A 23,672-nucleotide genomic window follows, 5' to 3' on the forward strand; every position below is an offset into this window, starting at 1 on the left:
CCCTACCAAATTGGCGCCACATTAGCTCAAAAGATGGACCAAAGCAAGGGTGCGGTATGGGGCGGAATATGCATGAAGCCTCTTTATATTGTAAAAAGGTGAGTGTCATAAGTGAATGTATGGAGGCATTGGTCAAACTTCCAAACACAACCGATGAAAAATGAAAAACCAACAAAATCCAATAATATTAAAGTGCTGCTGCACAAACCTCAAATGCTTTCAAACTTAGTACTTATAAGGAGCAGGGGAAAAGTATAAATGTGCCAGTCAAGCATAGTCAAACCTCCCAAAAAGGGTGGATTATGCATTGCCTGCACTTGTGCTAGCACACAATGCCAGAAGGAGAAGGAGGAGGAGGCTGAGCGTCTACCATAGCCAGATCGCACATCACCTGGCTAAGCTCCACAATGTCCTTTACTGCGTCATGGTCCATCTGAGTGATGTTTTCAGACAAGTCCTCCAGGATCTGTTGTTGTCTGTTGTTTGCATGAAGCAACTCAAATGCTTCTCCAAGTCAGATTGACTAGCAGACAGCCTGTGCATGATGCCCTGTACCTGATACAGTGGGGTCTTCCAAAACGCAGCACTCCAGTGAAGTTGCTGACCATGATCCCTTCCCTGCCGTAGTGGACACACTACATCAAGGCAAATGTGCATCTTTCCTCACAAGTGTACCAGCATTCCGGGTACGTCCCAACATATGTATTCCCTTTTGCCATTGGACCATCAGCTGAGAACAAGCTAGATAGTGTCTGTCCCTCTTACCCAGTCTCAGGCATGAAGTGGAGGAACTCCTCCTCCTCCTCCTGTGTCGTTATCTGAGTCCCACGCAGAGGTTCCCCAAATATGGGATCCACATCAGTAGCGACTAACTTGGAGGAGGTGAAAGAGTCATCAGGCCTACTCACAATTGCCTGCAAGAATTGGGGATGTTTAATGGACACTGCGTGTCAGCATGTGTGGGCCCCTACACATGCCAAAATCTGCCAATCATCTAGAAGAGGATTACATGGGCACACGGATGTAGAGGTATAAGAACTGTTAAATGCAGGGATTGTTTTGGAGTATGAGTGTGTTTGGACATCTTAACAAGTACACAGATTCCTCAATATACAATAACCTGAGACTTAAGAGTCTCTGGTTGCAGTTGAAGAGCCCTCACTGAAGAATGGAAAACTATAGAGGACACTCTGGGACACTTTTGGGATTAGAGGTTCGGTAATTGTATCTATCTAGATTAATTGAAGTAATTTTGATATTTTAACACATTTTATGATATTTTATGATATTATGAATTTTTAGAACTGTGGAACCTTTTAGTCACATTTACTTGTTTTACTTTTTATGAATTTTTGCAACTGCTGAAGCTTTCCTTTGTTTAACAGGTCCACTGTAGCTCACAACATATTTCATTAAAGGTGCTGCGTGGAATTGAAAATGGGCAAAAGGAAAGCAACCACTCAGTTGCCAACAGTGAAACCAAAAAAGAGATCTACTATAATAATTCTATTTGGTGAGATAGAGAATGTACTCCCACCTTTGATCTCCTCTACACCACTGTATAGGGAAGTTCCCCTGCCCATTAAGGAGCAGAATTCAGATGCACCAAATTGTGTAGTAAATAATGAGAGTGAATTACTGTTGATAGGTCTTAGCAGCCCGTAAAGGACGATAGTACATGCAAGCATCTCAATCTTAACAAACCTAAAATAACTGTTCTTAGTAATGTATCAGCCGTATCAGGTTTAGCGAGTAAAGAAAAATACACCACCCACAAGAAAAAAACATGTCCCGTTGGCTAGTATCAATTACATTATAACTACCTTCAAAGGCTGAAACAGGATCAAATAGTGTTATGGATGGTTGTTCCAAGGAAAATACTAGTGATGCACAATATAACGTTAGTACTACCAATAGGTTTGAGGTACTAAACAGAGAAGGGAATGAGGAAGATACACAGACTAATGAGATCCCTATTACGGAATGTGGGGACCATTTGAGTCCTGCTAGGTAATGGGTATATTCGAGGACCCGTCTGTACCCACGAATGGCAAGAGCGGGGATGCAGAGGTACGCAATAAGAGAACTCACAAATCTTGAAAAGGAAGTACAGGAAGATATGGTGGAATACAAACCACATGGCACACGCAGGTGGGGCATTTCTAAGTAATAGCAAAGCTCGTGGAAGCACTCGGGCTAGTAATAGCACAGAAAAGGTGACAAGTAGTGCTAATCCAGAGGGGAACATTGTTAAGATGAACAATACCCCAAAGCAAAATAAGCTCAGGTTAATACTGGGTAAAGAAATTAAAGGTATTGCACCACCTGATACTCCATTAATCACCAGAGTCAATAGAGTTATTGAGAGCCAACAATCCACGTATCTATCGCCGGGTAAGAGGTTGGATCATAATGATACGAATCTCGTTTCGAATAGAATAGGGAATCTTCAACATTGGAAACCTATCAGCAAGTGGCAACAAGCAGGTCCCTAGTACCGATACCATGTGTATATGGTTAACGTGGCAAGAGTATACATAACCCAAAATGAGAACAGGGATTCCTTAATAAACAAAAAAAATCACTGGATCAGACACATAAGAAGATGCTGTTCTGTGGTTACAGAGCATTTTATTGATTCTGCTTGCTTTCCAGTGCAGAATGATACCACTTAAGATTATATCAGGGTTAAGTTGAAGAGCACTTTCCTGGTAGAAAGATTATGCACTCTAGAATATAGGTCTCTTCCAACTTAAGGAGTAAATATAGAATTAAGAACAATTCTGCCAATTAGAACATCAACAAATTTGACTCTAGTCAACAAGGCTTTTGAGGATAGATGCACCCAAGAATCACTGGCTCGTCTGAGAAAAGAACCTGAAAATACCCAACTATTTATACTACAATAGCCCAGACATACAGAGATTACGTATTGGATTGAAAAGCAGAATTATTATATAGCTAATACATTACACGGCCTGCGGTAGCGGCTGTGTAGATATGGTTAAGTTGATGAACTCATAATAAGTGCACTTTTTGGGCAGCTTATACCTTTGCTCCCCTGAAAGAATCCTCACGAAACTTTGCAAAAAAGTATATGACCCGCTCCGAATTTTTGTGGGAAGTTTGGTGAGGTTTCGTCAAGGTTTGAAATTTCTTTTTTTTCCATAGACTGAATGGGAAAATGTTTTGCTCACACCTACAGCCCAAACCGCAGGATGGATTATCACCAAATTTGCAGCAGACGCAGCGGTGTGGTCCCGAATGCGTGCTTTTGTAAATCTGGTGGAAATCCATTGTTGTGTAGTTTGTTTTTAAAATGACCAAAAAGTTGATAAACAAAAATGGTGATTTCTGGGTCTGATCCGCAGCCTCACTTTCCTGTTTGCTCCACGGACAAGCTTCCGATTGGTCGAGAGGGCCGCATGTTATCTGCGGACACCCGACGTGCCCAATGATTGGTTGGTGAAAAGCGTGCTTCATATTTTTCCAAAACGCCCGCCATATTCTATCTGCGGACATCGGCCGTTTTCCGCGGACACTGCAGTAAAAACATATAAAAAACACAACATTACACTTGTCAAACTTATCAAACAATCTCTGGGGAGGTGAGAGGTGATGAGGATGGGATGGGATATGACCATAAGAAGCAATAAAACTGGTGTTTTTCATCCCCGAAGTCCGTGAACAGTCCAGATGTTCGGGGACAGTCTTGTGATGTTTGCGAGCACATCAGATGTTCGGGACATCTGTGCCTATTTCTGCATTTCAGGGTTAATGTTAATTTTAAAGGATATTTGTACTGCATACTATCACCACCGGAGTGGTCCCCTGGCACTGGCGGCTCTGAAAGAGGGAGTTGGGGTGAGTTAGTGTGTATAAGCTGTAAAGTGCAAGAGAGGAGTGATATGCTGTTGGTGGTCTCAACCTGGAATTCCATTGGCGGGTCTATGTGTGGTTTGTTTTGTTGTTGCAGTGTAGTGAAGTTTGTGCAGATTGTTGTGTTATAAGCTTGTGGTTGTGTTTGGTTAGAATTTGAGAGGTATATGCAGAGGGGTGAAATTGTTAGTGGATTGGTTAATTGGGCAAATGCTAACAATCACAATTCTATCTAAGTGTGGCACATGTTGACATTTTTTTAAAAACCTCTCTAGATGCGATGCCGGCTAGTGTTTACGATTACGTCTCGATGCAACGCTGGCTAATGTTCATGATTACATCTAGGTGTGGTGCATGATAACATTCACAATTCCATCTAAGTGTGTCGTGTTATAATAATCACAATTCCATCTAAGTGTGGCACCTGCTAATAATCACAATTCCATATGAGTGTGGCACAAGCTGACCTTCACAATCCCTTCTGGATGCGACGCCGGCTAATGTTCACAATTACGTCTAGAGACGACGCCGGCTAATTTTCATGATTACGTCTAGAGGCAACGCCAGCTAATGTTCATGATTACATCTGAGTGTGGCACATGCTAACATTCACAATTCCATCTAAGTGTGGCATGTGCTAATAATCACAGTTCTATCTAAGTGTGGCACATTCTGACCTTCACAATCATATCTAGATGCAACACCGGCTAATGTTGACAATTACGTCTAGGTGTGGTATATCCTAACATTTACAATTCCATGTGGCACATGCGAACAATCATGATTCCATCTAAGTGTGGCGTTTGATAATAATCACAATTCCATCTGAGTGTGGCATCTGCTAATAATCACAATTCCATCTCAGTGTGGCACATGCTGACCCTCACGATCCCTTCTGGATGCAATGCCGGCTAATGTTCATGATCACTTCGAGAGGCGACGCCAGCTAGTGTTCAAGATTACGTCTAGAGGCGACGCCGGCTAATGTTCGCGATTACGTCTAGAGGTGACGCCATCTAATGTTGGTGAAAGCAGTTCTTGGATGGCTTATAACTTTGGCACCACTTAATGAAACTGCATGATATCTTGGAATCTTATTCTAGACTTGATTCTGAATGGTTTCGGAAAGTGAAGAGCTGTTTTGTAAAGACGGAACACATTTAGAGGGGGGGTCCCAAAATATTGTAAAGGCTTATAAATTTGGTGCCATTTGATGAATCTTCACAAAGGTTTGCAAAACGGTTTTAAATCTAGATATACATGTGTTTGCAAATATTGGTGGGATTCTGGCAAGAGGGGGCAAAATTAGAAGGAGGGTGCCAAAATATTGTAAAGACTTATAAATGTGATGCCATTTGACGAATCTACACAAACGTTTGCAAAACAATTTTAAATCTAGATATAAATGTTTTTATAATGTTTGGTGGGATTTTCTCAAGAGGGGGTAAATTAGAGGGGGGTATCAACATTTTTAGATGACTTATAACTTTGTTGCCATTTGACAAATGTGGACAAAAGTTTTCAGAAAGATTATAGACCCAACCTTGAATGTTTGTGTAAAGTGTGAATGGATATTGTCAAGTGGGTGCTAAATTATATTACTGTTGTATGAACATACATTTTGACACTTTTGAAAAAATAAAACATAGGCGGATTTCAAGCAAACTCGTGTAAGGAGCATTGGCAAGGACCTTAAAGCATGGTTTTGCAAATGTGCCTGTGTTTTATTTTTTGACAAGTGTCATAATGTAGGTATAAAAAATAGTGATCTAACTTTGGTGACTGAGGAATAGCCTGTGGCCATGGCAGTGGCCAGATTGTCTGAGTCATGGTATACGGTCATGACTTGGCCAATCTCGCTACTGGCCATGGCCCGAGGGACAGCAAATGGGGTTAAAGTGGCCATGTCCACCTGGGACTGGCTATGTGGTAAAGTTATTCGAAAGTGGGATGGGTTTGAAAGGGAAACACAATGTGCTTGTGGTAATATGGTCATAGGGTTCTCTTTTCGCCGTCTGCCTTCTGCCGTGGAAAGTGAAGAGGGGCCCTGTATGGAACCCTCGCCTTCCCTTACCATAGAGGCCATCTTGGAAAAGGGTTTTCCTTCCTACACCGGGATGCCACAGGCATCCCGGAGTAGGAAGAAAAATCCTCATTTTTAGCACCCCGGATTTCCGCTTTGGGAACCTAGGTTGCTAATGGCCTTCATCCCCCATTTCAGGGGCTGGAATGGGGTGATAATGGGGGGATAATGGTCCAGAGACCTCGTTATCCACCCTCGCTTTGCTTGGGCTGATAACTTTCCCTTTTCATGGCGGTCATCATGGAAAAGGATTTTCCTTCTGGCATCCCGCGTTAGGAAGAAAAATACATCTTTTAACACCCCAGGTTCCTGTTTTGGGAACAAGGGGTGCTAATGGCCTTTAACCTGCATTGCATAGCCTGGAATGGAGGACAAGGGTCCGGGGCCCTCTTAATTTATTTATTTATTTATTTATTTACTTGTTTATTTGTTTATTTATTTATTTATTTATAACACACCGAAGCCCGCAGGCATCAGGGCGCACACAGACACACTTCGCTTGGGCTGATAACGTGGGCTGCCAGGCCGTTATCCCCTGTTCCGGTCCCTGGAATGGGGGATTAACACCACATTATTCCCATTAGCATAACACAAAATGCAAATCGTATGTTGGAAAAACATATTGAGTCTATGTACTTTACTGAGAAATGTAAAGTAAATGGAGTCTATATGATTTTTTTTGTTCTGTTTTTTAACTGTGAAAGGTGGTTCCCAAAGGAACCTTCCTTTTGTTGTTTTAAAAAAAAAATGCAGGAGAGGTTAGAACGTAAGGCAAGGAGGTAAATGAGGAAAGAGGCTAAACACACTAATATGGAGGGGCAGGTGGACAGGGGAAGATGTTGTGTGTGTGTTACCTCAAAGATAGTGGGCAGTGTTCCCCAAGCTCCTTCATTACAGCTTCAAATGGACTTCAAAATTGCGTCCCCCTGCCGAGTAGTGTGTTGCAGTATATACAGAGGACTGCTGTCTTCCAAAGATATGGATCAACAGCCTACTTTATTGCTTGCAAGGTAGCTGGTTGGATTTTGTGTCCCACAGAAATAGGCTGTGTGGTTACAGTATTGTTTGAGGAAGATGATGTTGAGGAAGACAGCCTACTACTTGCTAAGGAAGGAATAATCTTTCTGAGAGCATTGCAGAAGTTGGATTTGGTGTGGCAGCGTATGGAGGTGGTCCTATAGGAGTAATGGCCAGGTAGTTCATGAGTGAGTACAAAGTTGCACTCAGTGTATTTCACTTTTGTAGCTTTAGCCTTTGGTACATTCCCAACAGTGGCAAAGAACTGCCACACCCATGATTCTCTCTGGGTGGTAGAGGTAGGCACTTCTGCTACCTCATCTTCTTGGTCCTCTTCATTGTCTTTGGAAATACTGTGCTTTTTGTTGTTGTGTGGGTCCTCTACTTGGTGGTGATGGTGGCTCTTGGGGAGGAGGGATGGCAATAGCTGATGCCATTTTTAAGATAAATAGCAGTTTTGCTACTATTCTTCCAAGTATGTGCTTTGTAATAGATTATGAATGGATAATAAGTAAGAATTGGTGTAGGATTTGTGCAAGTGTAGATTTTGATCTTGAAAGTTGCTAGATCAGTAGAAAATGCAGTTCTGAACTGTCCTTGAAGCAAGGACCCGAACGTGAAGTGCAAATGCGTTTATGGACACATAATCAATGACGTTTGTGATGTGATCTTTGATGACATGGGTGTTAGTCGCAGCAGTGCATGATGGTGGCGCGAGTTATGGTTGCTTAGCTTACCATAACTGTCAAATTTCTGGGTTTTTTTGTTTTTACTTGTAACCATAATATGGATAGGTTGTTATCAGTGGAAAGTAACTATAATGTCCCTTTAAAAAAGTTTTTGCACTGAATTGTATTGCTTTTTCTGAGGGCAACTGAACCATAACGTCCCTTTAACAAAGTTTTTTCACTGAATTTCATAGGTACTTAGCCATAACGTCCCTTTAACAAAGTGGTTTCACTGAATTTCATAGCTTTTTACTAAGATAACCGTAATTTGTATAGATGTACCATACAACATACAGAACCCCCTGTTCTCATGCTATTGACCACAAGGTCCACGGACTATGCGCCTGTCCATAGACCTTGATTAGCATCCACACTGCCCAAAAGCTTAGGGGTTCTCTTACATTGTTGTAGCGTGGAACAAAAACACCCAACATGTTGAAAGAGCAGAACGTAAGTGAATTACAAACAAAAAATAAAGTAGGTCTATAAACTAAATACTTAAGAAAGCAACAGTGCAATTCCATAGGGCATGCAACATAATGGAATGCACCAAGAACACAAATAACCTGTGCCTCCAGCAGAATTACCACACTGCTGCTTTACACAGAAACTTCAAACCAACTGTCAACAGCACACCTGCAAAGCACTAACAGCACACCTGAACTACAAACTGGTAAGTGCACTCCATTGATTCCTATAACTACGCAGTTTGTTCTGCATGCTACACTAAAAACAATGTATCTTTTTTTGCACAGAAATGGCTAGCACCCTGGAGTGTCTTGAAGAAAAGGTTCCTTGGGATGACACGAGTGAAGACAGTGATACTATTGATACACATTGCATTTTGCAAAGTAAGCCAATTAATACACATTGCTTCACATGTACCTGACACATTTTATTTTCTTAAACAGTGCATACAGAAAATAAAGGGAATGCCCCAGAAAAGTACATCATCTACAAGTCCATGAGCAAATGGAACAACAAAGTAACAGTGTACAAAATCATCTGAGCTTGAAAGAAAAAATGGATCAATGAATGAACACTTTTGCTGATTTAAAAGATTTTGTACAAAGACATATCATGGAGAATATTAAATATCACTGCCCCACCTGCACCTGTACCTCTTCTCCCTGTCCCAGTCAACAATCCCCATCAATTCTCCATCACCAAAGATGTTACAATGAGACCTCAATCCCTTCCTCCCCTAATGCCCAACCTCTAGAAAACCCCAATTCTGCTGTATATGTCTACATTTCTGCTTCCCCTTCTCTTTCGTACTTTGTATATTTATGTGTGTAAATAAAGTTATATGTACACTATTGCTGTATGTATCTAGGTTTTATTTTTTTAAAACCCTGTTAGAATGTCCTCCAATGTGAATGTCCTATGTTTTTGAAAAATACCAGTGTATTACTACACCATTGCACTTCAAAATAAAACCCTTTTGTGCAGAAGAACAGTTTAATGAGAATTCTGTGACCACCCACACAAGGGGTTACCCACTCAGGGTGTAGCAGTGGTTACTATACAACAGAGATCGACCTGACCTTGCTCATTCGTTTGTTCATTTTATTGTACCGACCTGGTCAGAGCAAGGCAGTAACCAGGTACCCTTTCGAATACTACTCCTCAGCAACTGGCCAATTTGAACTTGTAGATCCTACTACAGCCTCCAATATTTTAGACCACTATACCATTCACCCACTGCACTTCAAAGACACCATAGACAATGCACTATAAACATATCAAATGTGGCAAGGCAAAGATCTCAATCAGCATATGGGAAAAAAGTGTTGAAGCACAAGCCTTTCCTCTACTTTTTCCCCCTGGAAAAGGTGGAAGGTACAATGTTTACAAATGTATTCTGAAGACCCCAGATTCAGACAAAACGTTAAATACATATTACACTTCCTCTTTGAAAGTGAACTAGAAACTCTATGTTATGGAATTGCACACACATTGAAAACAGTTTCCGATTTTCAAAACATGTCTCCTATGCAGCTACTTCAAAAGGTGCAAGAGAAAGATGAAGTTTTACAGTCAAGTATTACAAATCTCTTGGCAAACATGTGTGGTATGGAAGAATACTGGTTCCAATGTCACACAGATGTACCGTGTATGCTACACTACCTTGGCCCGCCAACATGGTTTGTCACTTTAAGTTGTCCAGAGTATACATGGGAAGACTAGCACGATTTCCTAGGCATAGCAAATGAAAACAAAGCAGATATAGACATTAAAATACCAGGAGAACTCTGCTCTCTTGATCCTGTAAACAGATCAAAATACTTCCATCATCGCTTTATTGCCATGCTGCACTTCATTTGTTATAAAACCCTTCCTCCCCTCAGAGAAGTGGAGCACTTATTTTGGAGAATAGAATATCAAGCGAGAGGAGCAACACACATCCACATGCTTTTGTGGATTAAACTTGGTCCGAAATTGGGTTAGGACAGTGCTGCAACTGTTTTGCAGTACATTCACAAAAATGTCACTTGCAAAATCCCTTAAAAAAGTACAAATAGCGACCTACTTGCACACATTTTGAAGTTTCAAAGACACAAGTGTGGAAAGTATTGTCGGTGCAAATATAAAAGCAAAGGCAAATACTACACCAATTGCAGTTTGAGAAACAGGACAAGTAAACAGCTTCATGTCTTCAGTTAGACACAGTGTGAAAGGTAAATCACGTAAGAACACATTCTGCATAAAAAGAACCAAAGAATCAAAGTACATCAATGATTACAATGCAATCATTGCCCTCCTATGGAATGCAAAGATGGATGTGCAGTACATTTGCAGACAATTCCACTGCAGTTGCACGATATGTCACAGCCTACTTAAACAAAGCAGAGAAAACAGAGCTGAAAGACCTCTGGGATGACTTATCATCTGACAAAACACTTTCACTAAAATTGTACAGCTTTGGCATAAAAATGCTCTCCCATAGAGAATGTGACTGCTACGAAGCTGCAGATTGTTTAACTAGCACTGTCTTGTTTGCGAATTCTGAAAACATTGCCTGGCTAAGCCGTGGTCCTGCTGAATCCAGAAAAAGTGTTCTCAAATCATATCAAGGCATAAAAACAATAGGCAAAACCAACCCCAATAGCCAGGACATTTTGAAAAACAGCATATTGGACACATACTACCCAAACAAGAGTACTGCTTTAGAAACCATGTGCCTATACCACATAGCCCAACATTTCTCATTGAAAAATAATATTAAACCAGATGAGAAAAAAGGTAAATACGTAGTTAAAGATTGTGAGGGCAGCTTGGCTAAACTTACCAAATACAGCCTGGTTAATCATTTGAAGCTATCATTAAAAACTCATCAACATAGAAAACTGTACTACATGTCCCTACTCCAACTTTTTAAACCATGGAGAAAAGAAGAAGATTTATTGAACCCCCGTGCCTACTAAGAAGATGCTTACAATGCAAATGAAAGCACTATAACAAATATACACTTTACACAGTACAAAAACATGTTGGACAATAAACACCAACAAGAAGAAGAACTTCAAACACAACTAAATATAGACACTCCTGACAGCAGTCAAACTTCTCTTAAAGGAAGCCACAAACCACTTGGACAGCCACTCATACCAAATGAGGCAGAATTAGCCATGACTGAAGTAGAAAACACCATGTGTTAATATGAGCAATCTGGAGAGGACTTTGCTCTACTGAAATCACAACCAAATAATGAGCAGCATAATATTTTCCTAAAAGTAACTAAAGAAATTGAGCATGGTGTGAGCACAAAACTAAAATGTGTACCTGTCAAAATTATAAACATAAACCCATATATGTAAGTGGTCAAGCTTGTTCAGGCAAAACATTCTTAATAAAAATCATCAGAAAAATCTTCCAACAATTGAAAAACAACAAGCGCTCAGCTGTTGTAACTGCCCCTAAAGATTTAGCTGCCTACAACATAGGTGATGTCACTTTATATCAATTGCTACTCCTTCCATTAGAACACCAAAACAAATTAGACTACTACAAACTTTCAGCAGAAGCTGCTATGGAGCTACGCAGAGTTTTGAAACAAATGAAAATGCTCCTAATAGATGAGGTGAGCATGGTCTCCAACCTAATGTTGGCATTGATTCATCTCAGATTGCAAGAACTCCTTAAAACAGACTACCACAAACTCTTTGGAGGAAAACACGTTATTGTTTTTGGAGATCTTCTTCAATTAACACTAGTAAATCTCTGGTGACATTTCCAATACAGAGAACTGAAAACATGCGTCAGTCTACAGACCTCACCTATGCCAACATTTTGAAAAGCATTCGGATTGGTGTACTTTCTAGGGAAGCAAAGACTACCTTAAATAGCAGATGCATCCATGAGCTATATGGACATAACACACGTGCTACTGATGTCATGGAACAATTAGCACACAAAAATGTAAACTGTATATCCTGATTGGCAACTCTAGCAAGCTGTGGACAATTTAATGAAACAATGTTGAAAAAAAAAATGCAACTACTAGTGCAAATTTACTCCACAGACAAATTAGACGTGCACGGTATGACAGTACCTATTTGTCGACAAGCCACAGCCCGACTAAATACCTTAGAGAATTCGATTTCTAACACAGCTGGTTTGGAAAAAGTTTTAACATTGTGTTTAAACTGTAGAGTTATGTTAAGCGTACCTTGACATGGAGCAAGGTTTGGTTAAAGGAGCACTTGGTATAGCTGTTGGCTTCCAGACATACCCACGTGCAAACAGCATTCAGTTTGTCAATATTCACTTTGACAAACTTTCAGAAGTTAAAATGATAGGATGATCAACAGCCCGATTCCTTCTTTTCAAAGACATGTATGTACACAGAGAACAGTTTTCTCTGTCTCTAGCATGCGTAGTCACCATCCATAAATCACAAGGTCTAACCCTAGATCAAGCATTGATTTATATTGGCAGCACAGTCTTTAAAGAAGGCATGAGTTACATAGCACTGTCACACCTACACACTTGAAGGACTATTTCTAGGCAATTTTGATGCAAGTAAAGTCACTGCTGACTTTCCTTGTATTGTAGAGTACAATAGACTGTGTGCACTCTACAGACCCATCTCCAAATGTACCCTGTTCCTCAAAAAGGCAAACTTTGTAAAACGAAAACTAGTGCAAACTCAACTTATACATGATCTCACAACAATACCACCAAAGAAATTGAAAACAGCTGGTACTTGATTAAATAAAACCAATTACCACAAACAAAGCAGGATGTACTGAAAAAACAAATGCATACCCAACTGCACAAACAAAGACAACTACCTCTTCAAAGAAACTACTTGCACTTCCATCAAATGAGTCAGACACAGAACTGTTTGGTCCATTCAAATTTTCCAATACAACTGGTTTAAATTGCTATGCAAATGTAGCAATCAATGTTCTATTCCAGTTGCCACCAATTGTTGAAAACATTTACTTAAACAGCGCATACTAATTGTGTTTGCAAATGTTACTCCTTCACAGAAATGCAACAAACAATCCTGACAACACTTACAGTGTTTCTGGAATAAGATAGGAATTGGACTGCTGTGCAGGAATGGTGGGATTCACTATTAACACGCAAGAAGATCCACAAGAATTTCTAACATACTTACTACAAATACTGGAAAACAAAAACATACTATATAAGCAATCTTCCAGATTTCATACATGTGGAGACATACATGCACTCTCTGCAACCATGTCATGCACAACCAAATCCCTAACAAATGCGTTGTGTATGCATCTATGCCTAACTGTCAATCCATTCCATTTCAGCAGCTCATACAAAATGCAAACCATGGCATATTGTGTACTACTTGCAATTCCGATAAGTGCTCCACCTTACAGATACAATCACATAGCAAATACGTAATAGTAATGCTTTTACGATACAATGCAGATGGAGCCAACAACAACTGCAAGCTTAATGGCTACACATGGACAAGTATCACTTGGCAAGAAAACCTTCACAACAGTAGGCATAATCTACCACACGGGTGCCACATCCAGTGCAGGTCACTAAACTGCATGCATTAAAAGAAATGTGGGTGATTTGAATATGATGATACTTCCATTACTCTGAATCAGAGATTACCAGCACATTTAGCAAATGCTTACTTAATATTCTTGAAACCAAAATTGACTCACTGATCTGAGTATGAGCATCTACAAACTGTCCTCAATAATCTTTGAAAGCACCAACTGGTAGAATAAGGCAACACCTATCCAATAATGCCCATACAAATGCAAGAAATGCACATCTACTGTAATTACACCCATACTGCTGCAAAAACACTTCACAAGAGTGAAAAATGTAAATCCACCAACAAGAATGAACGTGCTCGAAGACATACCCTGCAAAAGTGAGAAACTGTACACAGTTAGAATACGCCAACTGGTATCTGACTGCAACCATAATACTACAATATAACTTCCCATTACTACACAATGTGAAATCCACCAGAAAATAAAAGTTCTTCTGAGGAAACCCTTCAACGCTTATTACGTATATACACCCTCCACAACTTCAAAACTATCAAAAGTTAGAATACGCAAACAGGTATCTAACTGCCCTCAAAAGTCTGCAATATTACTGTGCAATACCACTGTACTTAGAACAACTCAACAACAAACAAATGCATGAAGAAAAGGTGGAAACAAATAAAGAGTTAGAATACACCAACTGGTATCTAACTGCAACTCTAGTACCACCACTTATAAAACAGAAATCATACAGCATTTCAATTACTCCTACTACAACCACCACAAACATTGCTATAGTTAGTGCACAACTCATTAAAACAGACTGTGCCACATCACAAAAAATAAATGTAGAAAGGTATTTTTTCCCACAGACCCAGTGATAATGCGAACAAACACAGGAACTGAGCACATTGCACTTTACACTTGTTTGCAGCATGGCACTTGTGAAGTACTAATTATAAGACCCCACAAAGTACACAAATGTCTGCAATGCAATGCAATGCAATAACACATTACAAAGTAACTACCCTAACATGTTATGCTTTCTTTTATCACAGAGAAAGAAAAAACGATTTCTGCTGCATTTCCACATACCATGCAAAGGACTGCATAGAGCCTGAACAATACAAACAATAAGTATACAATGATTGGTGTCATACTTCTTTGTAATGTACACATTTAATTCTGTTCACATATTTGTCCAAACCATATACCTGTATCACAATGTTCAGTGCATATCTGTATTATGCTGCTGTAGCTGTAGCCAGGCCCTACACTGTTGGGTGTAAGGCCTATGGCCTACAGCCTCCAGACATGCACCCAATAGTCTAGGTCCTGTCCACAACCACCAGAGTCATGCATGCAAACATCTACTCACTGACCACAACTCACACACATAACACAGCCACCTGAAAACCTATCCACTTCAGTTCACATACTGTTACAATAATTCCAGTCAGTGGACAGACTGTTGGCTGCACACCCAAGACTCTACTAACTGGCCATAATCAATACAGCATAATACAGTGAAGTACCCACGAATCTGCCCAGCGGCCGCAACCCAAAAACATAACTCATCCACCTAAACCCCTGTCTACTTCACTTCACATACTATAACATTACTCCCAACCACTGAAAAGTCTATGACACACCCAAAAAATGCAGGGCACTCCAACAAACAACTTTGCACAAAACCTATCTGCTTCTATACACATACTAATACACTACTTGCAGCCACTGAAAAGACTGCGTCAATGCACCCAAGAGTCTACTAGCTGACACAATCATCACATCATAATACAACCATGCACCCAACAATATATACACTGGCTACAATCCACACACATAAGGCAACTGCCTGAGGCCCTATCCACTTCTATAAACATAGTATTACAATACATGCAACCATTCACCACACTATTGGATGCAGTAGCAAGCCATCCGAGGCCCGTTCCACTTTTTGACACATACCATTACAGTACTTCACCCAGTGGGCACACTCTTGAACTCCTGAGTGCACCACCTCCAGCCATGCACCCAAGACTATAGTAGCTGGCCACAATTACCTCCCACTGCATACTATATCATACACCCAAGAATCTTGAGGTAATCCAACAAACTGAAACACACCCTGTCCACTTTTATACACATACTATTACAGTACTTCTAACCAGTACCTCCAGCCAGACACCCAAGAGTCTAATGGCTGGTCACAATCATCACAGTATAAGACAGCCATGCACCCAACAATCTATACACTGCCACAACCCGCACACATAAGGCAACCACCTGAGGCCTTGTCCACTTCTGTACACATAGAATTCAAGGACATACAAGCACTCAACAAACTCTTGCATCCAATAAGCCGGCCACCTAAGGCCCTGTTCACTTTTCTAGACATACTATTACAGTACTTCAATCAGTGGTCAGACTCCATGATTCTTGGGTGCATACACTACACACTATAGTAACTGGCCACAATTACCTCCCACTGCATAGAATATCATACACACAACAATCTCAAGACAGTCCAACAAACCACATGCCACACACCCTGTCCCTGTCCACTTTTGTACACATACTATTACACTACTTGCAGCCAGTGGACAGACTCTTGGGTACATTGCCTCCTATGCATCCATATTCCACTGTCAAAATGTTTGCATGCCTGGCTGTATTATGGTGAAGTGGTTGTGGCCAAGGACTAGAGTCTTTGGTGCATGGCCTGGTGCATGGCCTGCAGCCTATGGCCTCTGGCCATGCATCCAAGACTCTAGGCCCTCGCCACAACCCCTGCAGCATAATACAGCCATGCATGCAAACATCTGCCCACTTATCAAAACCCACACACATAACACAGCCACCTCAGGCCCTATCCACTTCACTTGACATGCTATTACAGTACTTGCAGCCAATGGACACACTCTTGAATGCATGGCCTCTCCACCCAATACTCTACTAACTGCCCGTAACCAATACATCATAATATAGTAAAACACCCAACAATCTGCCCAGTGGCCACAATCCCAACGCATCAGGCATCCACTTGAAGCCCTTTCTACTGCTGTACACATAGCATTCCAGTACGTGCAACTAGTCAGAGCAATCTTCAGTCCAATAAGCCAGCCGACTGAGGCCCTCCCCACTTTTCTACACATACCATTACAATACTTTAATGAGTGGCCACACTACTGTACTCTTCAGTGCATTACCTCCAGCCATGCACCCAAGACTTGAGTTACTGTTCACAATGAACACAGCATAACACACCCTTGCGCCCAACAATCTGTACACTGGCCACACCCCACACACATAATCCAGCCACCTGAAGCCCTGTCCACTTCTGTACACTTCCTCATATCATCTATATTACACTCCCCCACTCTAATGAATCCTACCTGCAGTCACCACATAAGCTGCCTGCCCGAGGATATATCCGCGAACTGCCACGGTTTTCGCAGACACCACGAACACAACACAGTCTTCTTCCACCTAAACAAATACATCATATGACCTATCTTTCACTCTCCCACCCTTTCCAGCCCCTCTTCCCCCCTCAGTGGATGCCCCAAAATTTGTTTTCAGCCCTGTTCGCCACCGCGCTATCCGCGGATATCCGCGGATCCAACATAATGGGCGCTTCAGGAAAATGTGACGCACATCACGCTTCCCTCCAGCCAATCAGAAGGCGAATTGGATGTCTGGGGACATGACATGTCCCTCCAAGCCAATCAGAGTCTGGTCCACGGAGCGAACAGGGAAATGGGTCAGTGGAGTGAACCTAGATATCACAAATTTTTGGGGAGCTACATTTTGCCTGTTTTTTTTTAAAAAAATTACTGAACAGATTTTGGTGAAAATTCGTCCAGAGGTTTGAGCTGTAGCAAAGTTTTGTTCAGTCTATGGGAAAAAAAAATGTTGGAACCCTCTATAACTTTGCCCCCCCTTGATGAAATGTCACCAAACTTTCCAAGACAATTCAGAGTGGGTCATTTAGTTTTCGTGCAAAATTAGTTAAACAATAGTCCAGGGGGACCGAAGTTATAAGCCACCCAAAAAGTGCTCTTCCTATGAGATGAGCAACTTAACCATACCTATAGGACCACTACTGCAGGCCCTGTAACACATATTACACAGCCCACGGTAGTGGCCGTGTAGTTATGGTTAAGTTGCTAAACCCATAGGAAGAGCACTTTTTGGGTGGCTTATAACTACGCTCTCCCTGGACGAATCCACACCAAACTTTGCAAAAAAGTATATGGCCCACTCTGAATTTTTTTTGCAATGTTTGGTGAGGTTTGGTCCAGGTGGGGCAAAGTTATAGGGGGGGCCCAAAATGTATTTATTTATTTATTTTTTGTAATTTTATTTATTTGTATGTGGTTTCAAAGAAACCTTTACAAAATGATTACAAAACAGGTTAAAAGAATCAATTTGCAAAGATAACGATTCTTTGTATTTCATTACATTGAATTAAAAGAATTAGGTTGAGAAAAAAAAAGAAGAGAGAGCACAAACAACATTCTTAAATTCCTTTTGCATTCAATCACAGTAGCTACCTTAATACAAGTTTTCTTACTGAGTTGCATTTGGCCGAGAAAGCAATTCATCACAGTAAAAGTTCGTACTAGCCTTATACGTTAAATCCCAGTGGTTACCGTGATGCGAGCTTTCTTATTAGGTTGCATTTACCATACATTTTAAAAGTAATTCTACATTTCTCTCCACATTAAATCAGTTTACATTCAAGTTTTAAAAAACGAACAACCGCCAATTGCAGAGGGATTTTGTTATCAAAGAGCATACGTTTCCATAGTAAATCCAAGTCTTCATTTGAGGCGTCTAACAATATTGATATTGAAAAATATTGATTCCTTCTCTGGATCAACGCTGGGCATTCGATTAAAAGGTGTCTTAATGTCTCTCTATGGTCGATGGTTCTACAAAATCTTTACATAACTGCTGACTCAGATAACTTAGTCCTGGCTGACACGATTTCTCCTGTAAGGAAGACATTAAAACGAAATCTCATGAAGAGATTCTCTGGAGAGCCCATACACCTATAAAAGGATACCATGTGGCCATACAATTTGTATTGGGTAAGTTTCTCCATTGTGCTGGCCCAGTCACAATTTCTTAGCAATAGTTTGACTCTTTCTGGATTGAATAAGAGAGAGCTCAGTAAAGCCCCCACTTTATCCAGTAGTTCTTTACATATTACTACCAATTTTCCCATGAAGACTGATTTTGTAGTGCCTTTAATAAACATAGTAGCCAAGTCATTATATAAAGTATCTCTAGTATTACTCACAATGTTCCGGAATAACATCAAACATTTCCATTCAACGATACTTCTTAATGACTGCAACCCGTATTCATATCTAATGGCTACTAAGGGAACGCAGTTATGGAGACACCACACCATTTTCCGCAAAAGAAACAATTCCAGTTTGCTTAAGTCAATTTTACCGTTGATAAATGGGAATTTGATACCATATGTGATTGTCGGAATAATTTTGAGTTTATAATATTTCAACAGACCAGAAAAGGCCCTGAATTGTTGATCTACTATTTGCATTTGAAGAGAGCACGCTTTAGTTTTCTTCATATAATGATTAGATGTTAACACTCTCTCAGGTACTTCATTTACAAATAAACCCAGATAAATTATACTGTGTTTGGTTTCAAGATTCATTTTGTCTAAGAACCAGTTTTTCTTGTAATGCTTTTTATCCTGGGAGAAACATATGACACTTGATTTACGAGCGTTGACCGCTAGACCATTTTCAGTCATGTATGATAAAAAAGCGGTTAGCAAGCGCTGTAGCCTCACCTGGGTCCTATCAAATAGTAGGTAGTCTTCCGCATAGGAGCACCAACTCATTTTTTTACCTTCCAAAGAAGGCTGTACAAATGCAACCTTTTGCAAAAATTGTCCTATATCTGTAGTATACAGATTGTCTAAGGTTGGAGCAAAAATGCATCCCTGCCTTAAACAATTAAAGGTTTTTATTGGTGCTGATAAAAGACCATCGTTATTTAATCTGATCTGGACGCTCAAACCTTCATGCAGATGTATTAAGATCGCCAGAATCTCTGATGGCATGCCCAGTCTATCCAATTTAGCCCAAAGAAGTCCACGGTTCACAAGATCAAAAGCTAGAGACAGGTCCATGCTTGCTAGATATACTGGCAAAGAACCCTTTTTCCAGCCCATCTCTTGTAGGAGGCTTATAAGCAAACCACCAGCCATTATACCACACCTTTTCCTGAAACCGAATTGATTTGAACACAGGATCGAGTTTCCAGATATCCATTCTTCAATTTGCAGCAGTATGAGGCTGGCAAAAATGTTCAAATCTGAATCTAGAAGCGCAATAGGCCTGTAATTGGACGTTAACAGTCTATCGCCCTTCTTGTACATGGGCACGATAAACAACATGTTCCACGTTTGTGGGATGGTTTTGGTACGCCCAATGTCTAAAATTTCCAATGCACCGGCCCATGTGTCTGGGTCCCCTTTCATTAGAGGATTTGATATGCCGTTCGGTCCCCGCAGCCCTCGATGGGCTAGATAATAAAATTATCTCCCTCATTTCCACAGAAGAAAAGTCACATTTCCATGACGCCCTTTTTAAAGATTTTACCATGAATGTGCCCAATTCTCTTTTTGCATATAGATTAGATATGTGTTTCGCCCAAACCTGTTCGTTGATTGGATTTAGTGTATATTCCTGAGTCGAGGTCAAGCTTCTATTGATCAGGCACCAAAATTGGTGCACTGAATTATGAGTCAGTGCTGCAAGCATGACTTCGTTATCAGCTTGATACATTGAGCACTTATAGCCTCTCAGCCAATTTTTATACTGTTGTTTCAAATATCTCCCCCCTTCCTGTATGGCTAGTGCTGAGATTTGCAGAGTTTTTAGTTTTCTTAGTAGTCTACGAAGTATAAGCTTATCTTGCCTTACAGTTGTATCATATTTATGAACGTGTGTTTTAATTACATTTGTTTTCCTTGGCCTTTTCACATATTTATCAATCAACTGTTTTAAATAGTGACCAACATTTAATTGTGAAAAGCTCGCACAGTTATCTTCATATGAGGACCTAGAAAAGACGTAACTGAAGAGCGTATTACATGCTTCAACATTTCCTTCATGCCAAATGATCCTATTCCCCCTTTGATTAGGAGCTAGATCCTTTGGCATGTAATCTTGAACACCAATTCCTCTAACAACAGATAAATCGAGTTCAAGCATTTCATGGTCACTCATCGGCGTCTTACATATTTCAAAATGTACCACTGAATTATAGAGCGCTTCCGAGGTGTAAATGTAATCAATGGCTGAGACCTTTTCCCCCAGAAACCAAGTTATATAATCCACCTCGCTCCTTAACTGTTGGTGGATGGATCTTAGGCCCCATGAATTAAAAAACCAGTTCCACACCTTGGAATCAGATTTCTTATCTGATAAACAAAAGGAAGATGTATTCCTGTCAGGCTGGTCAATATTTATATTTGCAGGCACTACATGAGGTCCTTTTCTATCAGACATCAGGGATTTCATGTTAGTATTTAAAGACCCCATTACCATCAATTTGACCCCTGGAAAGCGCGCCACACAATTCTCCACGATTGTCTCTATTTTTAGCAGAAGGGCATACAGATCATATCCTGGAGTCCAATATACATTCCATGATAAAATGTAAGGCAAGACAGGATTATCTTGAATTTCCAATAAAGTACCCAAGGCAAAAGGAGGCTCTCTATAGATTTCTTTAACCACAATCCCACAGTTGAGCTTGATAGCTGTAATGATGCCGCCTGAGGGGCGACCCACCAAGCCTCTTGTGGCAAGTAGATGTATACATTCAAATCCATCAAATTTTTCCGCACTGGTCATCCAGGATTCCTGGGTGCAAATTATATGTTTGGACTTTAAATTACAACATAGCTTAGTGGAAGATGAGAGGTAAGAATGCCCTCGTGAATTCCACCAAATTAGAGAGAGGCTGTTTGCTGTTCCTAAAAGTGTTGGTTGAGAGATTGGAGTTTGGAGATCGACTCTCGTAGGCTCAGTGCCAACCATCTCCAACTTGTTTCCTGGTCCGGTGCACTCTCTGTACCCCTTGTTTGAAAAGACCCACCTGGATAGAGAGGCCTGGAAGTATCGTTTATTTCACTTTCCGGATGTTGCTTCAACCCATCACTAAAAATCAGTACATCAAAACCCCTTCTATTGAATTGGTCGAGTTCTGCTAATAATTTATGAAAGACCAGCTGTGAGTGGAAAACAACCCTAACATGATCATAACAATATGGGTGTATAAAATCCACCCTCTTGATGTCAGGACAAGACAATTCCGCCAACGACGGTATGTCATTTATAAGAGTTAGGATTCTATCCCTATTCAATGCAGGTTGTTTACCACAGTCAAACAGGGGGTAAAGAAGAACACTCGGAAAGTCCATGTGGCACGGTTTCCTCCATACTACATCCCTCAGATCCGTGTCCATGTAATGTTTCGGCAATCTTAAATCAGCATCCCCTGACCTTGGTTGCGGGTTTGCCGCCAGTTCCCGTGGTGCTAGGGAGGTGCTTGGTGCCGATGGGCCCGTCTGTGGATAGGTGGGCAGGGAAGGCGCTTGTAATGGCTCATGGGTCGGAACTGACTCCCACATATTTCCCTCTGGCGGGGCTGTGAAAACATGTTTCTCCGCTAGCATCTCCCCTCCTCCCGAGTTTTTCTTCTCCTTATCTAGATGTGTCTTACCGGGGAAAGTACTCCCCGGACCAGATACTCCAGGCAGTATATCACCATTGAGTCTGGTCCTGAGCACCACTTCCACCGCTATACTAACGATTTGGGCAAGATCAGCGTGCAAATTGTCGGCGGTGTCCCCTCTCTCTTTCTGGGGAGTTACCAGTACAGGTTTGTGTTGCTCCTCCATAGGTCCCTTTTCTAGTTTGCCTCCAATTACTTTCGGGGATGCCTCTGGAATTGGTATCTGGGGGCCCTCCAGTTCCTTTGACTCGACTATTCCCCCTGGCATGGTTTCCCCTGCTGATGGGCTATAATGTCCAGGAAGGGAATCTTCACCAATCTTGGATACGGGGCATCCCTCTTGTGGAGTTCCAACCGTTACTGAGTATCCACCTTCCCCCACCGGGGCCCCATTAGGTGTTGCTAAATTATCTTTAGGTTTAGCAAATAGACTGTATATTTCCCTCTGAGGCAGACTTTGAGGCGCATTTACCTCGGGCATTCGCTGCCCCTCAAATTGGGAGCTGGCAGCATTCTTTGCGATAATGGGACCTTCCTTATTATTCAAACTCAGTTTGTGGGACATTTCTTCTGATAGGGAGTTAGTAGGAAAAGAATAAGCCATGTTCAGACTACTAAGAGGCTCGCTCCCATTCTGATTTGCAATCAATTCTTGATCTACTTACTCCCTGATGAAATTTCTCCAAGTATGTTTTGCAAATGTCTTGCTTTGCTTATTAGCATACGTAATGGAGCTTTTTTTGTTATTTTTTTTGTTTTTTGGGAGATTTTTCTTTTTTTGTTCAATTTGCCCTGTCTTACCACCCCCCACACAATTTGGTTTGTTGTCGTGGGGCAGTCTCTGATGGCGTAGGGCTGATAGGGATAGCAGGTGGGGGAATAGATAGAGGCCCCCCATTCTTCTGTTCACCAGTGCTCAACTCTGATTTATATCCCATATGCTTTGCCGGTACCATCCCCAGAGTCATCAAGCGTGTCATCAGCTTTATAGGGAGAGCTTCCATAATATCCAAACTTATTTTAGCCTGCGCTATTTGGCGCTCGGTTATTATTCTAAGCTCTGTGAAGCCCCGGGAATGGGTTTTTAATTCCTGTAAGATTTGTGACAAAATTTCAGCTATGGCCGCATTCTGTTCCGGATTTAATCCCCTATTATCTGTTTCTTGTGAAGAGGGG

The sequence above is a fragment of the Ambystoma mexicanum genome, chromosome 4p, assembly GCF_040938575.1.
Source record: "Ambystoma mexicanum isolate Mex_15411 chromosome 4p, UKY_AmexF1_1, whole genome shotgun sequence".
Taxonomy (NCBI): domain Eukaryota; kingdom Metazoa; phylum Chordata; class Amphibia; order Caudata; family Ambystomatidae; genus Ambystoma; species Ambystoma mexicanum.